The sequence below is a fragment of the Symsagittifera roscoffensis genome, chromosome 1 (assembly GCF_963678635.1).
Source record: "Symsagittifera roscoffensis chromosome 1, txSymRosc1.1, whole genome shotgun sequence".
Classification (NCBI taxonomy): Eukaryota; Metazoa; Xenacoelomorpha; order Acoela; family Convolutidae; genus Symsagittifera; species Symsagittifera roscoffensis.
Genome location: NC_087062.1, coordinates 4,218,119 through 4,243,675, shown reverse-complemented (window position 1 = coordinate 4,243,675; position 25,557 = coordinate 4,218,119). Strand labels below are relative to the sequence as shown.

Genomic DNA, 25,557 nt, shown 5'->3' with positions numbered 1-25,557 from the left:
CAATATCAAAATAATCCATCTCAATTGTTAACTGCAAAGGTTCGGCAAATATTCGGTGCACAGAAAATTTCTACAACAAGAAATTTGAAAACATGCTTGCTATCCCTCAAAACTTCCTTTGCTCGTGAATTGAGATCCAAAGTGTTGTATAAGCTCACATGTAGTGGATGTAACTCCACCTATGTCGGCCAGACAGTCCGACATTTAGCGACGAGGGTCGATGAGCACCGCAAAGGGGCTGAACACCAGTAGGGCAACACTTATTAGAATCTAATAAGGAGGTGCGCGGTACTGCTGAGCTGAAGTCAGAGATTATAGAACAAACAGCCAACACTCATAAGCTATTCGCACTAGAGGCTTTGCATATTTGCAGGGAAAGGATGAGGATCAACACACGCGATGAATTCAGGAGCCGGGAACTAACACTAACATTATAAACTATGTATAACATGGCTAAAAGTCAAAAAACCTTCACGTCAGAATCAAATGTATTCTCAAATTGAATTTTTCTAATCATGAAAGAACAAAAAAAACTAAAAAATCTAAGAAAATGTTAACGATGATTACTTATTTTATTATGTAATTACAGTTTTTTTTAATTTTCATTGGTCAAAAAGTTTTACAGTATTTTTAAACATGTTTCCAATTTTTCAGATCTTTGCACAATCCTGATGATGCACATATTGTGCGAAAGCGTTTGAATTAACATTTTAACTTTCGTATAAAGTTGATTTTCAGCCTAATGTTGATTTTTAGCCTAATTGTTGTGATAAACTTATTAAATAGCTTCAGATAAGTAATAGTAAGATTGATCTTTATCATAGCCAGCATCTGCGACAATGATTACTTGACAAGATTCCAACAATTACAAAAAGAAAGAAATAGGGTGCTCCAGCGACGGCTGTGATATATGGACAACAGTTTCATTACCAAAATCTAAATGTTATATATAGTATATTTTATATAATAATTTATATTATATATATATATATATATATATATATATATATATAATTTATATAATAAAGTTTATTTTATATATAATATATTTTACAGTATATATAAATGTTAAACATCGATAATCCACAACCGACTAGCTACTTGGTGCGAACAGCATGGAAAAATTCCTGACGTCCAGTATGGCTTCCGTAGAGGTAGATCAACCATTCATAATATTAGCATTCACAGGGAGAACATTGACACATCAATCGCAACAAATGGCCACCTCTATGCGCGCTTCATCGATTTCCGTAAGGCTTTCGACAGCAGTGATCGCTCTATTTATTACAAAAATTGGCGAAGACGGGGGTATCCAACATTTTTCTGCTCGTCCTACATGATATCCTACGTCACAATATGGTACATGTCGTTAATGATGGTAATCTATCTTCCCCGATACTCCAGCGGCTTGGTCTACCACAAGGAGACAAACTCTCTCCTCTTTTGTTTTCCCTGTTTATTGCTGATTTGTCAGAAATTTTTATTCAGTGTAAGTGTTTCTGCATATTCTATGCAGACGCTGTAGTAATCACTTCATCATCCCCGTTTGACATCCAGTTGGCACTTTACAGGCTCGGTATTTACTGTAAAAACAACAACATGAACGTCAATGTCGGTAAGACTAAAGTCATAAAATTTCGCCGGTGAGGCAGATTGAAGAGTACAGATCGCATCTACTACATGGGGGAAGACATTGATTTCACCAACTCCTTCGAATACTTGGGGGTTATTCTGACGGCCACCAACGAGAAAACCGCCCACTTGGATGAAAGACGGAGAAAAGGTATAAACAACATCAACGCCTTGTTTGCAAAAGTCAATATTCAGAAACTACAGCTCCAGCATGCACATAGACTATTCATGAGTGTTATTGTGCCCTCGGTTGCTTACGGTTGCAGCATTTTTACAGACAGTTTAGAGCACGCGAAACCAGTTGCAGGGTACTTCTGGAAACGCTGGTCTGGGTTGTCCAAATATTGTAACATTCGTCTACTGCAGTCACACATGAGGCTTAAGAAAAATAGGCCCTATAACCACTGGCTCAAGGGTCAGGGACACCATCTCTTGTGTTTTTCTACCTCAAGAACGGTCGGAGCCAGTTCGGTTCGTTTGTGACATGAGACTACGACCCGTTACAGCTTAAAGGCTACTACTAAAATATCCCCCCACTCTAGAATTAGAAACGTCCCCATACTTAGGTCTCTAGATACCCAAAATACATGAACGCCGTTAAAAACCGGGTTGGAACAATCCGTTAAGTCACTTTTTATTAGACAGTGGAACTTTGATCCATTTCAGATGGATCAACCTAAAACTCGCCTTACCTCAACATAACAATTATAAAACACACTCTAGAATTTTAAATTAGTACTCACATTGTAGCACACTCAAGAAGGGAAAGTACTTCAGTCGGTAATTAACTCAAGAATTAAATAATGTAACTAAATGAGTTTTAATGTTTATCAGTTTCAATAACGAGGACAAGTCTTAACTCTAGGATATAGTTTCTCGTGAACCATTGGGACACTCAAGTTGTCCACCTTTCCGTCGAAGGTTCACTCTGGTCCAGCTCAAATAATCGTTCTCTCGGGAACACTCTGTCCTCTATTTCAGATGGGACAGCTCTACTCTTGTTCACTATGATGGAAATTGCGAATAGCAATTTCCTACCGATTTCTCTTGCAACTTTCCCGCGTTTTTTACTCGAACGTTCTGACTTCTCTTTTCTGATTTTCAGTTATCGCGAGAAAATCGTGCATGACAGGTTCCATTCGAAATTTTGAAAAACTAAATTTCACTCCAAAATCAATTGTTTTTTGCTTCTCTCAAGGTCAAACTTCCGAATATGACCGACTGGCACATACTCCCCGGACTCGAGATCGATGTCCTCATCGCGTGCTGTCTTCTGCCAGTGAGTCCCAGAAAACCGAGTGTTACTCAAGATACAGTGCCAGTGGTCATTTACAGAAGTTTGCAGCAGACTTAAGCTTATCTACACCCCAAAATTCACAGCCATGTAAAATTTTCACACTATCGCTAAACAGCAATCAAAATCTGCACACACCTGCACCCTTGAATTCTTGCTTTCCAAGCCAATCATTTAAAATTTCTTTTGTCCTATTCAATCAGGAAATTGTCATGCAGCATTTTGATTTATATAATAAATATAGTATATTAATAACAATATTTGCTTTGTTAAGACTTCTTTTTCGTGAATCCAAGTTTCACCCGGATCCACGCTCAAGCCCCCCTTTCCCTCTCAAGACTCAAGATCCATTCGAGCCACCTGCTCATCTCGCACTCTTCGCCTTGGAGGTACTGCACCCTGAAGTACTAGATACGGCAAACTGTCTCAACAGTTCCTCTTCATCATCGGAGCTAATCACAATCTCCTCCCAAGCCTTCAGCTGCTCGTAGGATCGCATCCATTCTCTTTGTTCTTGCAACCTCTTTGCTTGGTTGGGTAGTGCCTTCACCCTAGATTCCCGGTTCAAACAAAAGGAGTTGTGCAGGCTCAAGCTCACGTTCTTCGCCAGGTCCTCCTCTAGTATCGATTCCCTCGCCTTGGTGTTGTCTCTAGACATTTTACCCACTCTCTTCCATCCTGTCGTGATTGCATTACGATGGGTTAACAGGGGTCTCTTGAAAGCTTCCGGCCCAATCTCGGCCTGGAACTGTCGATACTCCTTTTGATGTTTTCTCATGTGATCTTTCGTTGTCATGTACAACCAGGACGTCAGCGTCGCCCGAAACCATGGGAAGTACCTCAAACGGCTCCAGACATGTCTGACTTCCGTTGGTATGGCGAATACCTTGCACGCAGTCTCAAACAACTCGAGTCTCCTACTGTAGTCTATCGCGTATATTGACTCTGCCGTTGGCGTCCCCGCTTCCCGATACTTCGTTATATTCTCTTCTATCCATCTCAGAGCCAAGATCGTACTCACTACCAAGATCGTCACCTTCTGTCGGTGATCCGGTAGTCCGATCGACCGGATTTCTTCCATATCCCACACCAGGCAAAGGTTCTTGTGATCTGGATACCACACCGTTTGCGCTAAACAGTGGCATGGGCATTCTCCATGGGTGATTTCAATGCTCCTGAGGTTACGCTCCCCCGAGGCTTCCAAGAGAGGCTCAAGCTCCATCATTTTCTCATGCATCGTGTCGTTATCTTCCAGGTTTGGAGCACTTCCCATAGGTTTTCCGATCACGTTTTGTCTCTCGTGATCGCTTGTGTTCTCTCTCTCCAACTTCAAAAGTTCTTCTCCCCAGATTTCTCTCAAGTCATCTCTCAATTCTTTTGGTACTGTCCCTCTGATTTTTCTCAACAACTTGTGCGAGTGATGCGATATCCGAGCCAACCTCACGCACTTGGGCACTGAGAAGGCCTTGTCCACCAGTACTCTCTGGCTGGATGCTTCCACCATCACCATGTGCAGTGGGTAGTGACTTCCGCACAAGTTGGCCATCATTGACCCTATCAGCGATTTCGCGTTCAATGGCAAGCCATAAGCTTCGCTCATGGGAAATCCCATTTCCGCCTCGAGACCAACCTTCCAGCTCCGGATGTGTTTTTGAGTCACCTGCAACACCCCGGGCCATGATTCTACGCTCAACGCCGTCACTAAATGATGTTCAGGATTCTAGTCTTTCCAGTGACTGCAGACTACGCATTCTCGAGAAGAATCCGAGAGCTGTCGCTATATTCACCGTGGTTCTCGCGTAACACTCCGCTACTATTTGCACTTCACTTTTCTCCCTTTCTGTTATGTCTTCGAACCAAGTGACCAGGTCTTCTTTTTGAAATGACAGTATTCTAACGCATGACCGTCCATCGCAGGTGTGCTCTCCGTTTCCACACGTCGAATCCAGACAGCTACCCGGCTCCAATTTCTTTGCTGACCCGGGATTACTAGTCTTTTCGCTTGGCTCTTGCATCTGAGGTGAAGTTAGCTTATGCAGCACACTCAACTTTGCCAGATCTTCATCTTCCGTTGGTGCTAACCTCACTCGCTCGGTGGTTTCCTCGATCAGACTCGCGTGGGGATGTGGACACCAGGAGGGTCTTAATAGCTTCCATATCACTCCCAAGTTCGTGGTTAACAAGCCATTTCCATCGCCCATGTTCACTTCAATTCTCTTGTTTGAACGCGGTATGCTCACCACCTCTGGTGTTTTCTCAAGAATCAGGCCCAGGCTCGGCCCCTCTTTTTCCACCGCGTCTATTTCCATTATTCTTTCTGTCCAAAACTTCAGTAGCTCCGCTACCTCATGGTTCCGGTGGGCGCCTCCAGCTTCCGAGTCTAAGAAGGGGTTGTAGGCCATTCCCATCACTCCAGACACATATTGGTATTCCCCCTTCTCGCTGATTCTCGAGTACTGCTCTGACGAGGCCAGGTTACGGTGAACATCATGTTCTTCTTCGAGCTTCTTATTATAAAACCTCCGTACCTCGTCTAGCTTCCTATGGTTCTCTAGGGATAGTCTGGAACCCTCTTCCTTTTCTATTCCTGTGCTCTGATACACGTTCAAGATGACAGTTGAGACTCTTTTTTCCATGGTTTTGCTTACGCTTGTTCTCTGTTGGCATGCCAGGATGGTGCTATCAGACATCATCGACATTATCCATCTCAAGAAACACGTGGCATCCTTTCTTCTGGCCAGGCTCAAGCCTGAGTTGTCCCTGGCTACGTGTTGCATCAGTGCCTGATACACATCTAGCTTCTTGCTTCCCAACTTCAGCCTGTCATACGAGGTCAGTGTTTCCAACTCTATCCCCACCAGACTTCAGGTGAACATTAACTGTCCTGCAGTTCTAACGAAGGGATTCGCCATTAATGGTGGTGCTGATGAGGGTGTCCTCATTGCTTCTTCAAAATGATCCTTCAACAAACTCTGCCAGGACCTCTTCAGATGATTTGCCATTTCTATTCTATTAACCTCGGCCTTTTGCTGGGTGGCCCAATTGCGTCGCTTGCGAGCTACTCCACTGTCCAACTTCTTCCAGCAGTCCTCCATTTCTTTCAATGTTTCAAGGGCCACCCACCACGTCCGGGAGGTGTTCCTCGTCTTGTTCCTTTCCAATGGATCACTTGTCACTCGCTTGCCCGTGGCCTGGTGTGCCTTCGAGATCCATTCTTTGCCGACATCTATTTCCCATGTCTGTCCGTTCGTTGAACCTCTCTTCACGTTTATCTTCTGAGGCTTGAAGTCTTCCTCCGATGTCGAACTGGTGGAAACCTCTATTTCCCTCTCTACTTCAAGTGGTCTTCTGAGCTCCGAGCTGCTCTTGTATGCCGCCGTCTTGCATCGAGCCAAAACCATGGGCGCCGTCTCTCTCAAGTTTCCTTCCGAAACAGCATCCACTGAAGGACTACCCAATCCTTCCACTTCTCTCTTCCTCTTGCGAGTCTTCACATCTCTACTTGAGGGTGTTGTGGCTACCATCACTGATTCGACCTCTCCATCCACTCCTTCCAACTCTTGCCTCCCCCCTGCTCGAGCCTTAAGGATATTAGTACTTTTAATCATATTACTAGTCCCAACCTTATCCCTTTTTATATCATTAACCATTTTATCTACAGTTTTTTGTCTCCGAGTAGAGCTGTCCTCACATTTTTCTTCTCTAGTCTTCGATCGTGAATTCCTCAGCTCTACCAGCTTGCTCAGTAGCTCTTTTCTCGCCTTCTCATCCAGGCCCGTTCCTATCAGAAGCGGTTCTCCAAATCTTACGACTGTGTCCCACAGTTCCTCCTTGAATTTGTCCAGCGTCGTCTCGCTGCCCACTTCTTGATTGAATTCTTCCAAGAACTCCTGCCAAGCATCGTCCTTCAGTGATCCCAGGAATATGTCCCTGTTCCCTTCGAAAGTGTTCTTTTCCCTTTCCTCCGAGCTCAAGAGTATCATCCCCATATTGAAGGTCTCACTTGCCAATGGCAATTCCAGATCCTTCCGGGGGGACGGAATCAGGGGTGGTGTGGCAGTATCTGCCCAATTCTCCTCGCTCAAGTCTTTCAACAGCTCTTGAGTGGTGAGCTCCTCCCCTGATGGCCCTGGTTCAGGCGTATTCCCCACTTCCATGTCTTCACCGGCTTCACTGAGAGTTTCATCCATACTCTCTTCTTCTGACTCATGTCTCCTTCTCTCGAGAATTTTCTTAAATCGGTCCTCGACGGGTCCACTCCTCTTGTCTCCAGGCGTGTCCACGGACAGTGGTGATGGTGTCGTAGGATCCAGCTTTTTGTATTCCGTCAGTGCTACATGCAGTTGACCTGCTGCATCTAGTTCTGTTCCCTCCTGTCTTATTTCCACCTGTTCCAAGCCATAGGGTGCCTTATATTTTCTCGTGGCAAATTTCATGTCGTCCACCAATGCGACGTGCCCCTCCATCACGATCATCCTGCCATCATCCCATATGGGTAACATGTTCTCAAGTCCCTCCTTCTCTAGAGTTCTCAAGACCTTCCGCACCTCATACCCTGGGGGCTGCGAACCTCTACTCTTTTTCGCTTGCGTCGTCCACGAATTTACCTTCGTCTCGCTGGTATGGAAGTAGACCGCCGCCGTGTAGCCACTGAACAGGGTGTCCCAGCCATCAGTGAAATCCTTCTGCATTTCCTCCGTCGTCATCCTCGCCATTATGGAGGGAACTACCAAGGGACTATTCATTCCTAAGGTCATCCTCCTGACTATTGGGAACTCAGGCATGGTGGCTGGGAGGATTTCTTTCTCCATTATGGTCTCCAGCTCCCTCTTCACCAGTGCGAAGCACTCCTTCCAGGCAGGAATTCTCAAGATTTCTGGTCCGTCCGCCGTCAATGGGTTCAAGTTCCAGAATTTGGGATACATTTCGATGGGACCCTCTCGCTTGCCTCCCATTCTACATTGCATTTGCCCCCTGAAGTTGTACACTATTAGCTCGGCATATTTCACCTTTCCAAAGAGTACCGTGTTGCTCATTCGCCCTCTGAGCACCTCCTGCTGACACCAATTTAACGCCGTCCCATCCAGTATACTGATAAGACTCAAGTGCGTTACAGAGTGACGATACGTTGTCACCAGGGGGTCTGGGAACGCGTACGTCACTGCTGGACCATAAATGCAGGTCACCACCTCCTCTAGGCCCCGGATTATCCCCATTGGGTCCGACCTCATTGCCAGGCATAGGTCCGTCAGCAGAGGCATCCCTCTGTTCGTCTTCTTCCATTCTTCTCTCGAAGTTGGATTCCCATCTTCACCCGTCATGTGCCGATTTTGCATCATGAGGTTTTGTACTAGCAACGTCTTCAACCCTGCGGCACACTTGTAGGAGCTGGTTTCGATGCTCGTGTGGACTCTCCCCATAGACAGAGGCTCTCCATATTCCATTAATCGATGAAACGACACCAATTCCCCATGGGTCAAGAGTACTAGTGCCAGATACCCATCAACTCGAAGTGTCTCCACTCCCCGACTAAACATGTATGCTGGGCCCATGTTGAACAAGTATCTGGGGTAGACCAAATACAGGGCCAAGAGCAGGCTGATGGGCATGCCCAGTATCTCCTGCACGAAGGCTCCAAAGATAGTCGCCGTGCTACCGAATATTCCTGCCAAGAATTCCTTCTCCCAGCAAGGACTCAAGAACTTGAGAATCTCGTAACCCCTCCTAGTCTTTAATTCGCCTTTGGCGTGCTCTCTCCAGAACCCTCCAATCGTCACTTCATTGGCGGCCGAGACAAATCCAGCCACCGTCATGTCTCTTGTTTCGGCCAGCTCCAGTTGTTTCTCCAGAAAACTCCAGACTTGTTTCACGAGGGGTGGTGCTTCCTCCCTTGTCTTGTTCGTGGCGTTCTCCAGCCTTGGTGTCAAAAATGGCCACCAGCCATTCTCTTGAGTCAAACGATATTTCATCGATTCTAATTGCTTTTCCGTCTCGGCCACATTTCTTCTCTCGTTACTGGGACCTCTAGACTTGCTGGTGGAGTTTGTGATCTTCACATCCATACTCCGAAACCACAAGCTGGCCGTTAATTTGCTTATCGCCGGGTGATCGTCCCCAATGACTGGGCTGAACTTGAGTTGCCTGGCAAAGTTCGATATCTCTAGCAAGAGCACCTCGTCTAATACGATCAGGATGTCGGCTAGTTCATAAAAGCCCCTCAGTGCATGAGATATGTCCGCCCATGCCGCCGCCAATTCTGACTTGCGAAGCCTCAGGTTCGATGGCTCCAACTCCCGATTGGGAGCTGCCATTAGAATCCGCCATTCATTCCCTTCTGCTATCAGGATCAAGACCGCGTACACGAACTGTAGGGCGGGTGGCATATTCGCGTATCCAGGGGATGTGGTAAACACCACCTTCGTCTTGGACCCGAATCTCGAGACAACATTCTCTTGCACTTCATTCATCGCCGCAAACATTGCTTGAATGGCTTCCCATATCTTCCTCGATGTCGGAATTTCATCGCCCTTTAGTTGCTCAAGAAGTCCCATCGCGTGCAGGTGATCATTCATTCCTGCAAACAACAGCAGCTCAGGTTCACAGGGCATCTCCGACTTTATTGCCACCACCAGAGTTAACATCTGATTTAATTCAGCTCCTGGCAAAGAGTATATCAAAGTCTCCGGCCAGAACAACTTGGGAGACGTTCCTTCGAAGTCTGATCTCGCCACAATGACTACTCTCGCAGCAGCTGGATCTGCTCTATCATAAACTGCCAGGGTTTTGGCCAGCTGGGTACTCCCACAGGGCTTCCCGTACCTGGGATCTTCCGCCAATTTCGAGCCTTCGTAAGCGGCATCTGGCAATCCCGTTCCTCCCGGATTGAGTAGCTTGTCTACCACCTTTAACTGTGCCGGGGTTGCCAACCTGATCCTGGCGATGCTAGTTCGGTGCTTGGGAGGTTCTGCTATAAGTCCAGGACTCCCCAGCAGCTTGAGAGGTCTGTAGTTAATGGGTCCCATGATCGCTTTTGTGGGAATTCCAGTCAGGTCTGTGGTCTCCATCAACTTCGCTCTCGAGAAGTGCGCCTCATGAGCTTTCAACCAGTCCACGCAATGATGCCTATTCAAATCCTCGTGTGACACTCGTTCGATCCCCAGGGTTTCCGCCAATTCTCGCCTGCATTCCAAACTCTCTAGATCCAGTTCTTTCACCTTCTCAGGATATCTCAAGCGAGCGGTCTCCATAGACTTCTTTTCCCGTTTGCTCTCTGCCACTACCACTGAGGATATCGCCGAGCCTGGAGGTGTTGATGACGTCACCTCCTCAGACTCCATTGGCGTGGCACTCTGCAATCTGGTCTGGCTGCTCCTTGAACTGTCTCTAGTGTCAACTCTCGGTCCCAAGCGACCAGACAAGGCCCTTGAGGCAAGGAATGGTGGGTTCGGAGGTGGTCCTAATGTGAATTGGGCTGTCTCTAGCAGATCCGCCTCCAGCGCGTTTATGTGTTCTTGGAAGACGTCGTTTAGCCACTCTGCTCCCCTCGGTCTATCAAAATGGATTCCATCACTGGAGGTGTCTTCAGGGAATCCCTCTTTCTCCATGCGCTCTGCCACGTCCAACAGTCTGACAGGGAGCACACTCTTCCGGTGGATGTCTCTTATCACCTTGTTTAGGTTCCGCACCTTCTCGTTCATCTCCAAGGCGTGCTGATCAAACATCATGTTGTAGGGGACAGTACATATCGTCAACAGGATGGGGTCCATCTGAATCCTCAGTTCCTCAAGAAGGCAGCTCACCTTATCGTGCAGCCTTGTTATTTTCCTCGCTTCACCCCTTGATACATCGTTGGTCCCGACCATCAGGGTCACCGTGTATACTTTGGTCATCCCCAGCATGTCAAGCGTTGCCAACATCTGTGGCGTGGCAGCTCCAGCGAAACTCAAGATTCCCGTCTGCCAGTGCGATCGGATCCGGGTCAACACCCGCACCAGGCTGTCCCCTACGATTAGGTGAACCGCACCTTCTGGTACCCGGGGTGGCGCCAAGTACTGCACCCAGGCCGCATCATGAAAGCAGTCTCTCCTAGCTTTCTGCTCCGCACTCCAGTCCAGCCGATTGTGCCTGTGGTACCTCCCCTCTGTATTCTTCTTATAACTCGAGATCACGACACTCCTAACCGGCTGTTCCCTCCACGTCGGGGGAAGCTCCGGTCTTGCCGAACTCTCACGACTCTTTTGTCGCAATCTCTCGCCCAGTTCTCTCAGACGCGATGAGCCGCCGCTCACCTGACTGTCACTCGAGGTCGAGGTTGGGGTATATCCCGGCAGCTCCACATCCATCAGTGGGCGTATGGGTTGCGTCTCTAGGCTACGCAAGGAAGACGTTGCGTCATTCGGTATCCAAACTTCCAACCCTTCACTCATGTGTTCTCGGGCCTCGCGGTCAAGGTTGAACCGTGCTCTTGCTCTGGGGGCTTCATCCACCTCCATACGTGACTCTGGCCTCGAGCTGGTGACCACTCGCTCCTTCGGCCTGGCTCCCTTCTGTGCATCAAGCTCGCGTTGTCGTTGTTCTATTCTGTCCAATTCCGACCTCAATTGATCACGATTTGCGGCGTTCTCCCGCACCCTTAACTCCTGTTGATGTTCAGCTTTTTGCATCTCAAGCAACCTCAGAGCCTGGTCTCGCTCGTTGACCGCCTGGTCCCTTTCCAGCTGAACCTTCTCCCGATCCAGCTTTGCCTGATCCCGATCGAGGTTCGCCTTATTCCTTTCCTTCTGCGTCTTCTCGAGCTCTTTCTTTAGAACACCTAGATCCGGATATGCCTCGGTCGTCTGTTGCGTTCGTGACATCGATGGCACCCTACTCGAGCTCTGGCTTGTGGATCTTACTGTTGGCCTAGTCGGTAGTGGGAATTCCCCTGCGCCATATTCGGTATTGTTATTCAGGCCAGGATTCCTTGCCAAGTCAAAACCCCTTACTCCTCCATCCACATTCCAAGACAACCATCTGGTCTGTTCTTGGTTCGATATTCCCTCGGTGGTGTAGCCGATCATCAAGACAGCCTCCGTTGCAGACTCCCTGCACTCACCCTGGTCCTCCAACTGGAGGATGGCATTCAGCATCACCGCCATTCTCTCGTCTATTTGGGTGTAGTCCAAGTCCGTCAGGCGTCTGTACAGCTCATCAAGAGTGGGCTTCTTCAGGGCCGCGGGCACGGATTTCCATAATCGGTCTGCCATTCTTCGTGACTTCGGGATGTATACAGGTATGTGTTAACCAGCTCAAGAATTACCTTACCAGCTCAAGAATTACCTTACCGACTCAAGTATTACCCAACTCAAGAATTCTCTCGAAATGTTCCCTTGCAAATACTTGCCGTAAGTGCCGATTATCGCGAGTTCAATCAAGGTTTCTCTCTCTGTTTCTCGCTTGAGTATAGTTGGATTTTCAACTTTGTTTTTCAAACTTGATCTGAAAACAGAAAGCATATTGAAACTTGACATGTCATGTTCCTAACCTAGAGACCCCCCTTTTACCAGTATGGTTAAAATCTTATCATTTTCATATCACTTAAAACAATTCAATTGGAATTCCCTTAAAAGCATGCAGATTCATTTTATGTTTTAGCACCGTTAACTCGTTTTAAAATTTAATTGTCATGCCAATCATATCTTAAGATCCCTTTACCTGCGCCGCACCCCAGTACCTAACTCAAGACTCCTCCCTCACACCCGACTCGATACCTCCATGTACCCGACTCAGGCGATGCTCAAGTAGTACTTCTTATGAAGATACACCATTATCTCAGTTTCTGCAAAGACCACATGTAGGATAGCGTACAATTCCCTCGGGCTCAGTTTGCCCCTGTTTGGGTCATACACCGGCATTGAGACTTCTGTTATCCCTCTTTCAATCATGAAGTCTCGTAATCTTGTTAGTGCCAATATCACGTGTTCGGGATCGATTGTGTTCCTGTCATTGACCCTCGTTACTAGGAAGCACAGATATTTGCCCGGGACTTGTGCCACTGACGGTGGAAGCGCTGCCATCCCTCCCAGTCCTGGTCTCTGTCTGAACAGAAACTCTACATTCTGGTACTCTCTTTTGAAGTCAGCTTCCAATCTTGATTTGAAACTCATGTCCGCCGTGATGCAGATCGCTTTGGTCCTGTTTGACAGGATGAAGTCGCTATCTGTTATCATGATGTTCTCCGAGTATTCATTGGGTATTTCGAATTTCGTTTTGAAATTCCGACCTATAGTAGGCTCTGGCTCTTCTTCCTCCAGTTCCAATTCGCTCGTTTCTCTCACTTCCTTGAGCTTCTTTATCATCAAATTTTCGGTGTGGGTCAAAGTCCTACCCCCACTCCCCGGACAAAAATATTTATCGACGTCCCCGTCGATGTTGTCGGGTCTGAATTGTCCTGAGGAATGTCCAGTGGCCTGTCTGTTGCCGTCCATCCGAAAAGAGGGTCCTCTGTCTTCATGTAATTTGCTGCTGATACATCGACTTGCTGAATGCTTTGTCCTTCGCGGCTATCGTCTTTGACATCACGCATCCACTCTAGAATCCTCAAGTTCGTGTTCTCCCTCCTCTCTATCTCACTCTGTTCGAGATCCGTTTCTACTTCTGGCGTCGAGTAATCATCCTGCGGATAATGACCACCATCGTCAATGACCTGCCATTCCTCTCCGGCTTCCAGTTCGCCTGCCTTCAGTAATTCCTCGCCCAAATTGTCTGGCTGTATCTTATCGATCAAGAAGTCATCCCCGTACCTGTTGTACCTCATGCCGGTGCGTTTACGATTGCCAGTCCTGGTTTCTGGTGGTGTTGGTCGATCCGGCTCCATCCACTTCGGCACCTCGTCTTGCTCCGGGTCGTTCCAGTCTTCTTCTACAAATGATCCTGCATCAGACCCCACTCCTATCTTTTCATTGTCGTCCAAACTCAAGTTCTCATTACCATCATTTTTCTCTCGAGTACCTTTCTCATTCACTTCACACGCTGGCTCTACCACCAGGTACTCAAGACCCTCCATGTCCTTCGGTATGCACCAATCCTCTGGGGACGGGACGTGAGGCTTCAGATTCTCATAATGTGCCGCTCGCCCAGTACTCAAGCGATAGAACCGTCCTTGTTGATGAACCTCCGTTATCATGAATGGTCCCCTCCACTTCTTGAGTAGTTTCTTTGTTCCCTTGGGCGGTATTACATTTTGGAAGACCCACACGTATTGGCCCACTTCATATGGCTTTGCTCTTAATATTTTTTCGTCGTATTTACTGCGTTGCCTCATTTGCGCTTGCGCCGTGTTCCTCCTGCATAGCTCGTTCAACTCCTGTTGTCTTTTGATCGCTTCTTTCACGTATGCCTGAGGCGACGTCCTTTTCCCCTCGTATTCCGGGTAAAAGAATGTCAGAGGCATTGCTCTCTCCCTGCCCGTCAACATCATGAAAGGACTGATGCCCGTAGTTGAGTGCTGTGTACTGTTGTAGGCTCCTACTACCTGTGGCAGGTATTTGTCCCAGTCCGTCATGTATCTTGAGCAGTACACCCTTAACATGTTGACCAGTGTCCTGTTTTGTCTCTCTACCAACCCATTGGTCTGCGGGTGATAGGTCGTCGAGTGTGCTTGAGCAATGTGCGATCTCTTCATCAATTCTTTTGTCAAGTCCCCCACAAAAGCTTTGCCGTTGTCCGACTGGAAAGTCATTGGACAACCATACCGCGATATCCAATGCGTTATCAGATGATCACATGTCTCTTCGGCCGAGGCTGTCTGGCACGGAACCGCTTCCGCCAACTTTGTGAAGTGATCTATTATAACCAGTATCTGGTTGTATCCCGACTCTGTCATGCAGATTTTTTGATGGTCTATCTGCACCACTTCATTGAACTCCGAGCTCTCAACGGACTTGAGGGGAAACTTCATCTTCCTTGGGTCTTTTACCTGGAGACATGCCAGGCAGGCATTCACCCATCTCTCGCAAGCTTTTCTCATTCCTGGCCAATCAAATCTGTGAAGTATCCTTTGTTGTACTTTGTCTATCCCCTGGTGACCCATCTGGTCGTGTGATCTGAAAAGCACCTCTGTCTGGTACAATTGTGGTAGTATGATGAGGTTGTGTTTGTGTAATATCTTTTCCTCATCTCTCCTCTTGCACGCTACCACTCCATCAGCTGTGTGATAAAGTAAGTCTTTCTTTTCTTTGTAGAACTGGCTCAAGATCTTGTAGCTGTCTTCCTCAAGTTCCCCCTTCTCCTTGACCCCCGACTGGATCCATTTGGAGAGGTTACTTGTCATTTTGTCATTCTTCTGGGCTCTTATTAGGTCTGACAGCCTATATCTTGCCTTGACATGCTCCTTTAGCGCCATGATCTGTCCATTCATCTCACCAGGGTTGTGGATGTCATCACTCAGTTTCACGCATATCATCCTTTTCACGATTTTCATATCATCTTCTGGCACCAGATTCGTTCTGATGTTTGAGTTGCATGATAGTTCCCTGAATGGTTTCCTTGCGACCGCAATTTTCTCAAGTTCCTCACCACCTCGCATCTCCTGTATGTCCATGTTGTATGTTCCTGAAGATGGATCCGTCGGTAACTCCCTGTCGTGGTGCCTTGTCTTCTTTTCCGCCAGTATCATGCACAGACTGTCCTGGTTTTCGCTGCTCTCATCCGAGTCTTCATCCCATCCTTCACGCTCCCCGGACAATTTTCCTTCTCCGGTTCCTTCTTCCGTGAACCTGGAACACTCCCCGGACTCTTGACCTAGTCCCAGGTGTTCAGTATCTTCCTTGAACGTCACTTTCTTTTTCCTAACCCTGGTCTGCTCCAGAATGTCTTCGGGGATTTTGTCAACTAGTGACCGCACGACATCTTTGCTGTCAGTGACGCTTCCTCTTGATGAGTCAGTATCGTTCACTGTCTCTTTTCTCCGAAGTATAGTGAATTCCGGTTTCTCTGTACCCTTCTCCTGGATCACTGGCTTATCATCTGATAGTTTCTCGAGCAACCTCATTAAGTCATCATCTATCTGTGCAGTTCCTGCTTCCACCTGGTTAAGATCATAGCCTTTTGCCTTGAGCGTCTCCCTCACGATCTTCGACTTGAGTATAATCTCAATCGGAATCCTCTTGCTCTTCCTCAAGATGGTCTTCTCTGGAGGCTCTTTAGGCAATTCAGGATGATCTTCTATCGGTTTGCCTGACTTTTCCAGCCATCTCGTGAGTGGAAGACTGTCGTACGTTTCCTTGTCCATGAATGAGAAGCCATCTTTGATTTCAGGTCTGTCTGCTTCTCTTTGCTCTTGTCTCTCATAGAACTCCGTCTTCTTACTCAAGCTGTCGGCATTCTGATGTTTATCTCGCGTTCTATGCTCAATTATCATGTTGTATCCGTCCAGGCGAACTATCCACCTCCCAATGTAACTTTGGTCCATTGAGTACGTTTTCAGCCAGCTCAGTGCTCTGTTGTCGACTCGCAACTTGAATGGCTCACTGCCCAGGTATGCCCTGTATTTCTCGACAAAGGTAACCACCGCGAACATCTCAGCTTTCGGTGCTCCGTACTTCATTTCCGTGTCACTCAGGACTTTGCTCCCGTACGCTATTGGTCTCAAGACTGTCTTCCCATTCCATTCTTGTTCTTGGTGGAGAATCCCAGAAATCGCGACCACCGACGCATCCGTGTCCAGCACGTACATCCCTTTCTCAGTCGGCATACCCAGTACTGGTGCCTCACATAGCTCTTTCTTTATCCTCTGGAATGACTCTTCTGCTGCGTTGTTCCACGTGAACTTCTTGCCCTTGTGTCTCATTAATTGTTGCATCGGGTATACCTTGTCTGCATAGCCTTTGATGAACTCTCTATAATAGTTAGCGAAACCCAGGAAGCTCATCAACTGGTGCTCTGTCTTCGGTGATTTCCAGGTCAGGACTGCTTCCACGGCGTCCGTATCAGGTCTGATGCCGTGCTTGTCTACCATCCTGCCCAAGTATTTTATTGAGTCCTTGAGTATCTCGCACTTTGATGGTTTACACTTTAGCCCCGACCTCTTCATGCATGCAAACACTTCGTCTAGTCTCTCAATGTGGTCTTCCAGTGTTGGCGTCGCTATTACCACGTCATCCACGTAGCACATTACCAGGTTGCCATACTTCTTCGTTACGCCTATCAGCGCGTGTGCCATCAACCGCTGAAACGTGGCTGTGGCATTGCAAAGTCCAAACGGCATCCGTTTCCATTGAAACAGACCCAACTCGCAGGCAAACCCTGTCTTGTCCCTGTCCTGCTTCCTTAGTGGTACTTGCCAAAAGGCCGAGCCTAAATCAAGAGTCGTAAAAAATTTTGCATCACCTAACTTCGAGAGGCTCTCATCAATCCTAGGTATGGGATAGGCATCCTTCACCGTGACGGAGTTCAGGTATCGAAAGTCACAACAAAACCTCAACTGGTCGCCTTTCTTTTTGGCCATCACTACTCCACACGCCCACGGTGACTTGGATGGTTCTATCATGTCATACTCTAGTAACGTCTCGATCTCTTTTCTACACGCGTCCGATTTGTGTGGGGTCATGCGCCTCGCCCCCTCCCTGTGTGGTACCGCGTTTTCCTCAAGTTCTATTTCATGCTCAACGAAATTACAACACCCGATATCCGCCTTATGCCTCGAAAAAACTTCCTCGTTCCGCTCTAGTACGTCCTTGATGGCTTCGAGCTGTTCATCTTTCAGTTTGCCCCTCAAATGTTCAATCTCCGGCAGGACCGGTTTCTCATTTTGCATTTCATCTAGTGTGGGTCGCTCTGGAAAGTTCGAACAGCTCGAAAGACCATCATCCGTTTCTGACTTAAGTGATTTAATAAGACCTGAAGAATCTTTTATTTTCTGCAATCGTCTCAAGATACAAATTTTGTCCCTGTGATTGGGACAATCAACAACTTCATTTTGTTTTGAGTTCTCAATTGTTTCATATCGAGTTTTAACCGGTAAAGCATATCGCAGTTTCCTCCCTCTCTGTATCGTGATCGGTATATCAAGGGTATTCAACAAGACACTGACGCAGAGGCCGCTCTTCGTTATCGAAAATGATCTTCCTAAAACAGCAGCACTTTGACTGTTAGGATTCGGAACTATGCATACTTGCTTGTTGTCACTTAGTTCATTGTAATTTTTCATCCTCAAACTTACAATTGCCGCTTCATTAGCTTTTAGCCTCACCCTCCTACTCAAGAATACCGGTGCTTTGTTTTCATTTGCCATTATTAAATTTACCGGTTTGATTGCGTACCTCCTATCCGGATTCCGTATCCTGAACATTGCGTAATTTAAATCAATTGTTACGTCGAAATTCCTGATGAAGTCTCTGCCCAAAATGAATTGGTCAGATTCATCTAGGTTTTCTACCACGATAAAGCTCATCCACAGGTTACGTTCCCCCAAATTGAGGGCTATTATCGGCGTCCTGCCCAGCACCCGTAGGGCCCCTTTGTTTGCAGCTGACAGCCGTATTCTCGAGTCTATCAAGTCACCTTTGTCAAAGCCCATCTTCTCCCAAGTTTCGATTGGTATAACGCTCAAGACTGCTCCCGTGTCAAGCAACCCACGCAACTGAGTCTTTTTGCCACTTATATCCAGCACGTGCCCTGTCACATCTGCCTCCGTCCCGATGTGCATTGCATCTTCCTCAAGCATGGCGCAGTGTCCAATCGATCTCACTTTCAATTCTTCTTTCCCTACGTAGATTTGTCCAATTAGGTCTTCGTCACATGTTATCATCGTCTTGGTATAGATGTTAATCCCATCTATATTTAGCATCACCTCGTGTGGACCGTAAGCTTCAGTATATCTGCTATCAACACGTACCGACTTGCTGCCCCCTCTCATGAGTAGTGCTCTCAGTGCTCTAGAAGTCGTTTGTGGGCTTATACCACTCAAATAGTCTGCATACACGTCAATGTGCATTATCGTCTGGTCGCTCGGCTCGCTCAAGTTTCTGGTTACCTCGTGGCCGCCCACTGTGATTATCGACATTATCCTTGCCCCGATTTTCGATATGCCAAAAGGTTTACCTGTCACCATTTTCACAGTATTGCAATTCCCGGTCTTTGTTGAGCCTGGTACAGCCTCTGGTATTTGTTTCGATCCAGTTAATGCTTCGTTAAAATTCTGTCTTTCTATCTCCAGCTTTAGTCGTTGCTCTATTTCTTTCGCAGCCAGATCCTGTTTCACTTTGGCAATTGCTTCCGTCGCCGCTTTCTCATAATTTATCTCTAGAGAGTTCCCTGCCGAGGATTCTATGGCATCATTAACATGTGATACAGCTTTCACTGTCTTCGTCGGCAATTCCGTGCTTGGTGCTCCTAAGTTCCTCTATTCAAATTCGTTTTGCCTGTTCCGCTGATTCTGCACCGCCGCTAATGCCAACTTATGTTTAGGGTGACTCTGGTCCTTGACCGCTTCCCAGAACAAGGGACAATCCATTCGGAAGTGCCCCTCCTGGTTACAGAAGAAGCATCTTGCGCCTATCTTGATGATTATGCCACTATAGTACTCGTGTTCCTCCATCTGGCTCATGTCCTCCTCATCTGGTGCATATCCTAGACTCTTCATGCCTTGTTTGTATGTTGTGCAGTCAGCCACGTGGTGATCCGCCGACCCGCAGTTCGCGCATGATCTGCGCTTGTCCATGTCATCTCTAGGTTTGTACCATGACGACCTCTGCGGTTGACTTCCCCCTTGCGTGTTCCTGTTTTCTGAATACGAGTATTTCTTGGGTTTCATCAGCATGTATTCCCTTGATTTCTGTCTCATTTCTTCTGGGGTTGGTGCGCTGTCTTTCGACAATGTGTAGTATGTTGCTAACATTGTCCTTAAGTCGTCACTTTTTACCCCATCAATGAACTTCGAGGCAATGCTAAAGTTTCTTCTGTTAGTCGACTCCTCTGGGTCACTCCTTCTTCTCAAGCTCTCGAGATCATCTAGGAACCAATCTATTGACTCGTCGTCCCTCTGCCTTCTCTTTTCAAATCGCATCATCGCTTGGTGACCCTTCATGCCTGACCCGAATCGATTCAGCAATATCTCGAAGATCTTTTCCGCGGTATCGCGTTCTTCTTCTTTCTTCGCAACCACGCATTTTAATGCTGTGCCTTCTAAATTGCTGAGTATGGCTGTGCATGCTTGTCTTTCATCGTTCAAGTTGTCTTGCTCTAGATGTAATCTCATCACTTCCACCCATGTGTCAATGCATCCATCTGAGTCGTCTTTGAATTCTTTTGGCTTCTTGAATGTTTTTCTTGATTTCCCATCTCTCCTATCGCTCGAGTTAGTGTTCCTCGTGGCGAAGGCCTCTAGAGTCCTGTTCATCATCTCCCAAGTGTTTGCCCATGTCATAGCATCCGGACCTGCGTTGCTGTTAGCTGTTGAGTCCCCCGGACCAGTCGTTGTACTTGACATTCCATTCTTCATGATTGTTTTAGCAGCTGTTGGTGCTATGCCCACCGTATCCCGGGTTAACGGCAACGGTGTCGATTGCCGTTTGTTCCTTTGTGGTTCCACAAAGTCAACTCTGGTGCCTTGCGTGCGATCCGCTGCCGGTCTTTCTTGTGAGGTAGAATTACTCAAGATTGCATCCAATTTCGCCTGTATTGCACACAAACTCTCGGCCTGATTTTTGCTCATTGTGTCCATTCTCTTTTCCAGGCTACCTAATTGGCTGCTGACATCATCATATCGGTTTTTTAACTGTTGCAAATCTTTTTTGATGTTCTTATCTCGTTCTTCATTGGTAGTTTCTACATTATCTGACATCTCCTTGAGTCTCTCTTCTGTTGCCTTGGCCAGGTTAAAATAACTATCCAGATACTCGTTTTTGTTGTATCTTAATTCTTTTCTTATCACTTCTCTGTCCTCTTCGCTGTGCTTCAGCTTTTTGTCGATCTGATTCAGTTTCGCCATCAAGTCACCTAGCTCAAGAGTAGCCTCTTCATGGTCAGCCGTCGGTCTTTCTTCGGCCGTCGCTTCTGCTCTAGTTTGTTCCTCTCTCGGATTGGCTTCTGTCGTCTTCGTGCTTACTGTTCCAAATGTTCGTGCTCTTTCAGCTTTCGGTTCTTCAGTCACGTTCTCTTTCGTTTTTATTCCGACCATCATCGCCAACCTTTCTGTAAAAGATGTCTTTTTTACTTGAGAGTCTTCTTTCACCGTTTCTTCGGTGTTGCCTATTGCATCTTCCACGTTGTCTATTGGTGAGAATTCTATGGGTTTCGAGTTTGGTTCTTCTGCATTGGGCATTGGAGTTGACTCCGTCGCTATTTTCCTTGTTTCATCAACACTTTGATCAGGTGTCTCTAGATCAATCTCGATGGTGGGTTCTACTCGTTCCCCTTCCATGCCCTCTCTTGCTCTCTCCGTTGTACTCCTTGTGCTGACCATGTTAACTGAAAAGTTCTTCTTTGTTATCTTTGGGCCCATTGATGTTGTTTTGCGTAGCGACGAATTATACTTTGCTTCGGTAGGTCTTTTTTCAGCTACCGGTACCCTGCTCCGCCTCATTATTTCTATTTACAATTGTTCTTATTTACAATTTTACTATATACACAATCCTATTCTAAGAATAAAATCTTTCGAGAAAAAAAAATTTCTTAAAATAAAAAAAAATATACAACGTGGTGAAAACCTTGTTTCAGTTCTCTTTATTAACTTTTCGAGAAACTTTCCTTATTTGTGGTCTCAACCGTACCTGGTTCCAATTAGTCTTGTTCTATCTTAATTCTGTCTTAAAACACTTCTTGTAATTTTACTTCAATTTTTATACTGTCCCAAGACTTCCAATTGCCGTCCCTACTCTTCTTTGTACCGTCCCAGGCTTCTTTCTCCTGTCCCAAGACTGTTCGGTACCGTCCCAGTACTTTCCGGCAGTGTCCCAAGACTCTTGTCCAAGACTACTGTCCCAAGGCCAGTGTCCCAAGACTACTGTCCCAAGACTAGTGTCCCAAGACTAGTGTCCCAAGACTACTGTCCCAAGACTAGTGTCCCAAGACTAGTGTCCCAAGACTACTGTCCCAAGACTAGTGTCCCAAGACTACTGTCCCAAGACTCCCGTCCCAAGACCCTGTCCCAAGATCCTTGTCCCAAGACCCTTGTCCCAAGACTCTGTCCCAAGACCCTGTCCCAAGACCCTGTCCCAAGACCCTCGTCCCAAGACCTTGTCCCAAGACCTTGTCCCAAGACCCTGTCCCAAGACCTTGTCCCAAGACCCTGTCCCAAGACCTTGTCCCAAGACCCTGTCCCAAGACCCTGTCCCAAGACCCTTGTCCCAAGACCTTGTCCCAAGACCCCGTCCCAAGACCTTGTCCCAAGACCCTGTCCCAAGACCTTGTCCCAAGACCCTGTCCCAAGACCCTGTCCCAAGACCTTGTCCCAAGACCCTGTCCCAAGACCACTGTCCCAAGACTGTACTGTCCCAAGACTGTCCCCAGACTGCTCTGTCCTAAGACTTCTTCGGCACTGTCCCAAGACTGTTGACAAGTGTCTGGGTGGTGGGACTTCTTTCCTCTTCGTTATGGGGACTTATTGATTCGCCGTACCTTGTACCACCACTCAAGCTGTAGTTAAATTTTCCCAAAATCCTCTCTTAAAAGCCAAATGCTGACCCCCCTTTTTCTTATTTCTCTTTTTGGCTACCTCTATTTCAATGTTCCAAGTAACTTGAGAACAAAACCTGTGCGCAGGTATCTTGTGATCACCTGTTCGTACAAAATTTTAACACAAATCCTCACCAAAATGCAACAAAAATCTAAGCAAGAAAAAGTAATAAAAACAGAAAGATGAGCCCACCTAAAATTCAAAGGTGACAAATGTCTACCTTCTATCGAAAAAAATGTCTGGTACCTAATTGCCACGCGTTTCCTTCCCCCCTGCTAGCGATCTTATAAGGTATTACAAAAACTGTCTATGTCCCTTCCCCCCTACCAATCCGACCAGGGTACCTTCCTTAACTCGAGTTCAAATTTCGATATCCACCTAATATTACCAACGCGTGTTAATGTCTAATGTAACTAAGTCAACGATGTCGACTAGTTAGTTACTCTAATTTCCCCCTCTTTACAATTTACAACCGCCAACCTCTAACTTAACCAGCCCCCCTTCTAACCTCCCCCCTTTTTAGCCCCCCTTCTTAAGCCTAAAATCACCTTAAGCGCCGGGTGCTAAACCTCTCAAGAGAAAACCGTAGACCTGTCTCCAGGCCTGCTCAAGTAAAAACGTTCCTCAAAACCGGGGGATGTCGCTTATCCTATTTTACACTTATCTCCTATAATGTAATGTGGATTTTAACGATACCCGTTCTGCCCAACTTGAGAACTCGAGAATTGCCAAATCCTTCTTGGCTGCTTTCCCACTCGACTGGTCACCTGTTCCAGTCCAGTCTCCTATTGGTTCAGCTCAAGTGCTCCTGAACCACTTTCCCACTCGGCTGGTCACCTCTTCCAGTCAAGTCTCCTATTGGTTCAGCTCAAGTGCTCCTGAACCACTTTCCCACTCGGCTGGTCACCTCTTCCAGTCAAGTCTCCTTGTTGTCCAGCTAAGTTCCAAGCTATCTAAAAACCCTTGACAACGCCCCACACTCGGGCTCTTTATTGAGGTTACTGGGTTAAATTGCTAGGTTGATCGAAACGATCGAACTTGTAAAACAGTATGGGTATACTATTTAATTAATATAAAGGTTTGATCCAACTAATCTGGTGTCAAAGTCACTGTCTTTTTTCGTTTTATGGTTTTTGTTTCGCTTTTTGTCTTTTTGCTCGTGTTTTTGTCCCCCTAGTTGCCCCCCTTTACTCGGTTAGCTAAGCCTCGTTCGGAGAGCGTACCAGGAAGTTTTCTTGAGTTTTCTTAAAAAGCTATCACGGTACAACCGGAAGGTTTGCACGTTCCTGTCGAACCGTACCGCCGGTACTCTAGAATGGGCATTCAGCCCGAAGCTGTCCCAAGTGGGTTCGACTCCGTAGTCTTGATGTCGTAAACACCCAGGAGCGCCATAAAAACACTATGTAACATTCGTCTACTGCAGTCACACATGAGGCTTAAGAAAAATAGGCCCTATAACCACTGGCTCAAGGGTCAGGGACACCATCTCTTGTGTTTTTCTACCTCAAGAACGGTCGGAGCCAGTTCGGTTCGTTTGTGACATGAGACTACGACCCGTTACAGCTTAAAGGCTACTACTAAAATATCCCCCCACTCTAGAATTAGAAACGTCCCCATACTTAGGTCTCTAGATACCCAAAATACATGAACGCCGTTAAAAACCGGGTTGGAACAATCCGTTAAGTCACTTTTTATTAGACAGTGGAACTTTGATCCATTTCAGATGGATCAACCTAAAACTCGCCTTACCTCAACATAACAATTATAAAACACACTCTAGAATTTTAAATTAGTACTCACATTGTAGCACACTCAAGAAGGGGAAGTACTTCAGTCGGTAATTAACTCAAGAATTAAATAATGTAACTAAATGAGTTTTAATGTTTATCAGTTTCAATAACGAGGACAAGTCTTAACTCTAGGATATAGTTTCTCGTGAACCATTGGGACACTCAAGTTGTCCACCTTTCCGTCGAAGGTTCACTCTGGTCCAGCTCAAATAATCGTTCTCTCGGGAATACTCTGTCCTCTATTTCAGATGGGACAGCTCTACTCTTGTTCACTATGATGGAAATTGCGAATAGCAATTTCCTACCGATTTCTCTTGCAACTTTCCCGCGTTTTTTACTCGAACGTTCTGACTTCTCTTTTCTGATTTTCAGTTATCGCGAGAAAATCGTGCATGACAGGTTCCATTCGAAATTTTGAAAAACTAAATTTCACTCCAAAATCAAGTGTTTTTTGCTTCTCTCAAGGTCAAACTTCCGAATATGACCGACTGGCACATATGCGTCTACTAGCCGACTGCTACATCACATTTTTGAGAACGACTTCTGAACATCGAAAAATCAACTGGGCAAACGCGCAGAGCCATAACCAGCTACTATAACAACGGCCTACATAACGCGGTTTGTAAAACCAAATTCAAAGCCAGACCAACACCGAATGGCATCAAAATTTCCCGAATACAGAAAAAGCAATCCAAATTAATCATCATCAACTTCTACGCACCACACATGGGAAGAATAGTCAAAAACCCCGAAGAAGGCGAAGCATTCTACAGAGATCTCCGAAATACTGTAAAACAGTTCAAAGGCTGCGATCGTGTGGTACTTGGTGATTTCAACGCCAAATTGGGAAAGCATGACACAGGCGATTCATGCATTGGTTCACATTCAAGAGGGAAACGAAATGAGAATGGGGATCAAATGCACACCTTTATGCTAAGCGAAGGAATGATAGCAAGTAACACCTTTTTCAAGCATAAAGCCTGCCACGTCACTACTTTCGAAGCGAAAAGCATCAACATCAGAATCTTCAACCAAATCGATTTCATTCTCGTGCAAAAGAACAGGAAAAGCTCATTAACCAATGCCAGAAGTTACATCAACAATCAAGTAGATACCGACCACAGACTGGTTGTCACACGGATGCTGTACAAACTTGATTATGAGACAGGAAAGCAGAAGAAAAGAAA

At 46.5% G+C, this 25,557-nt stretch overlaps 1 protein-coding gene across 1 annotated transcript in view; it reads left to right on the top strand.

Annotated features, from left to right (window-relative positions):
* The first annotated feature begins 760 nt into the window (after positions 1 to 760).
* LOC134857034 (ATP-dependent RNA helicase DHX33-like) overlaps positions 761 to 25,557 on the top strand; it is a 51,711-nt gene continuing 26,914 nt past the window's right edge. Inside the window, exon 1 of the mRNA XM_063873365.1 lies at positions 761 to 786. The gene's annotated coding sequence lies outside the window, so the exon portion shown is untranslated. The remainder of the gene's footprint in view (positions 787 to 25,557) is intronic.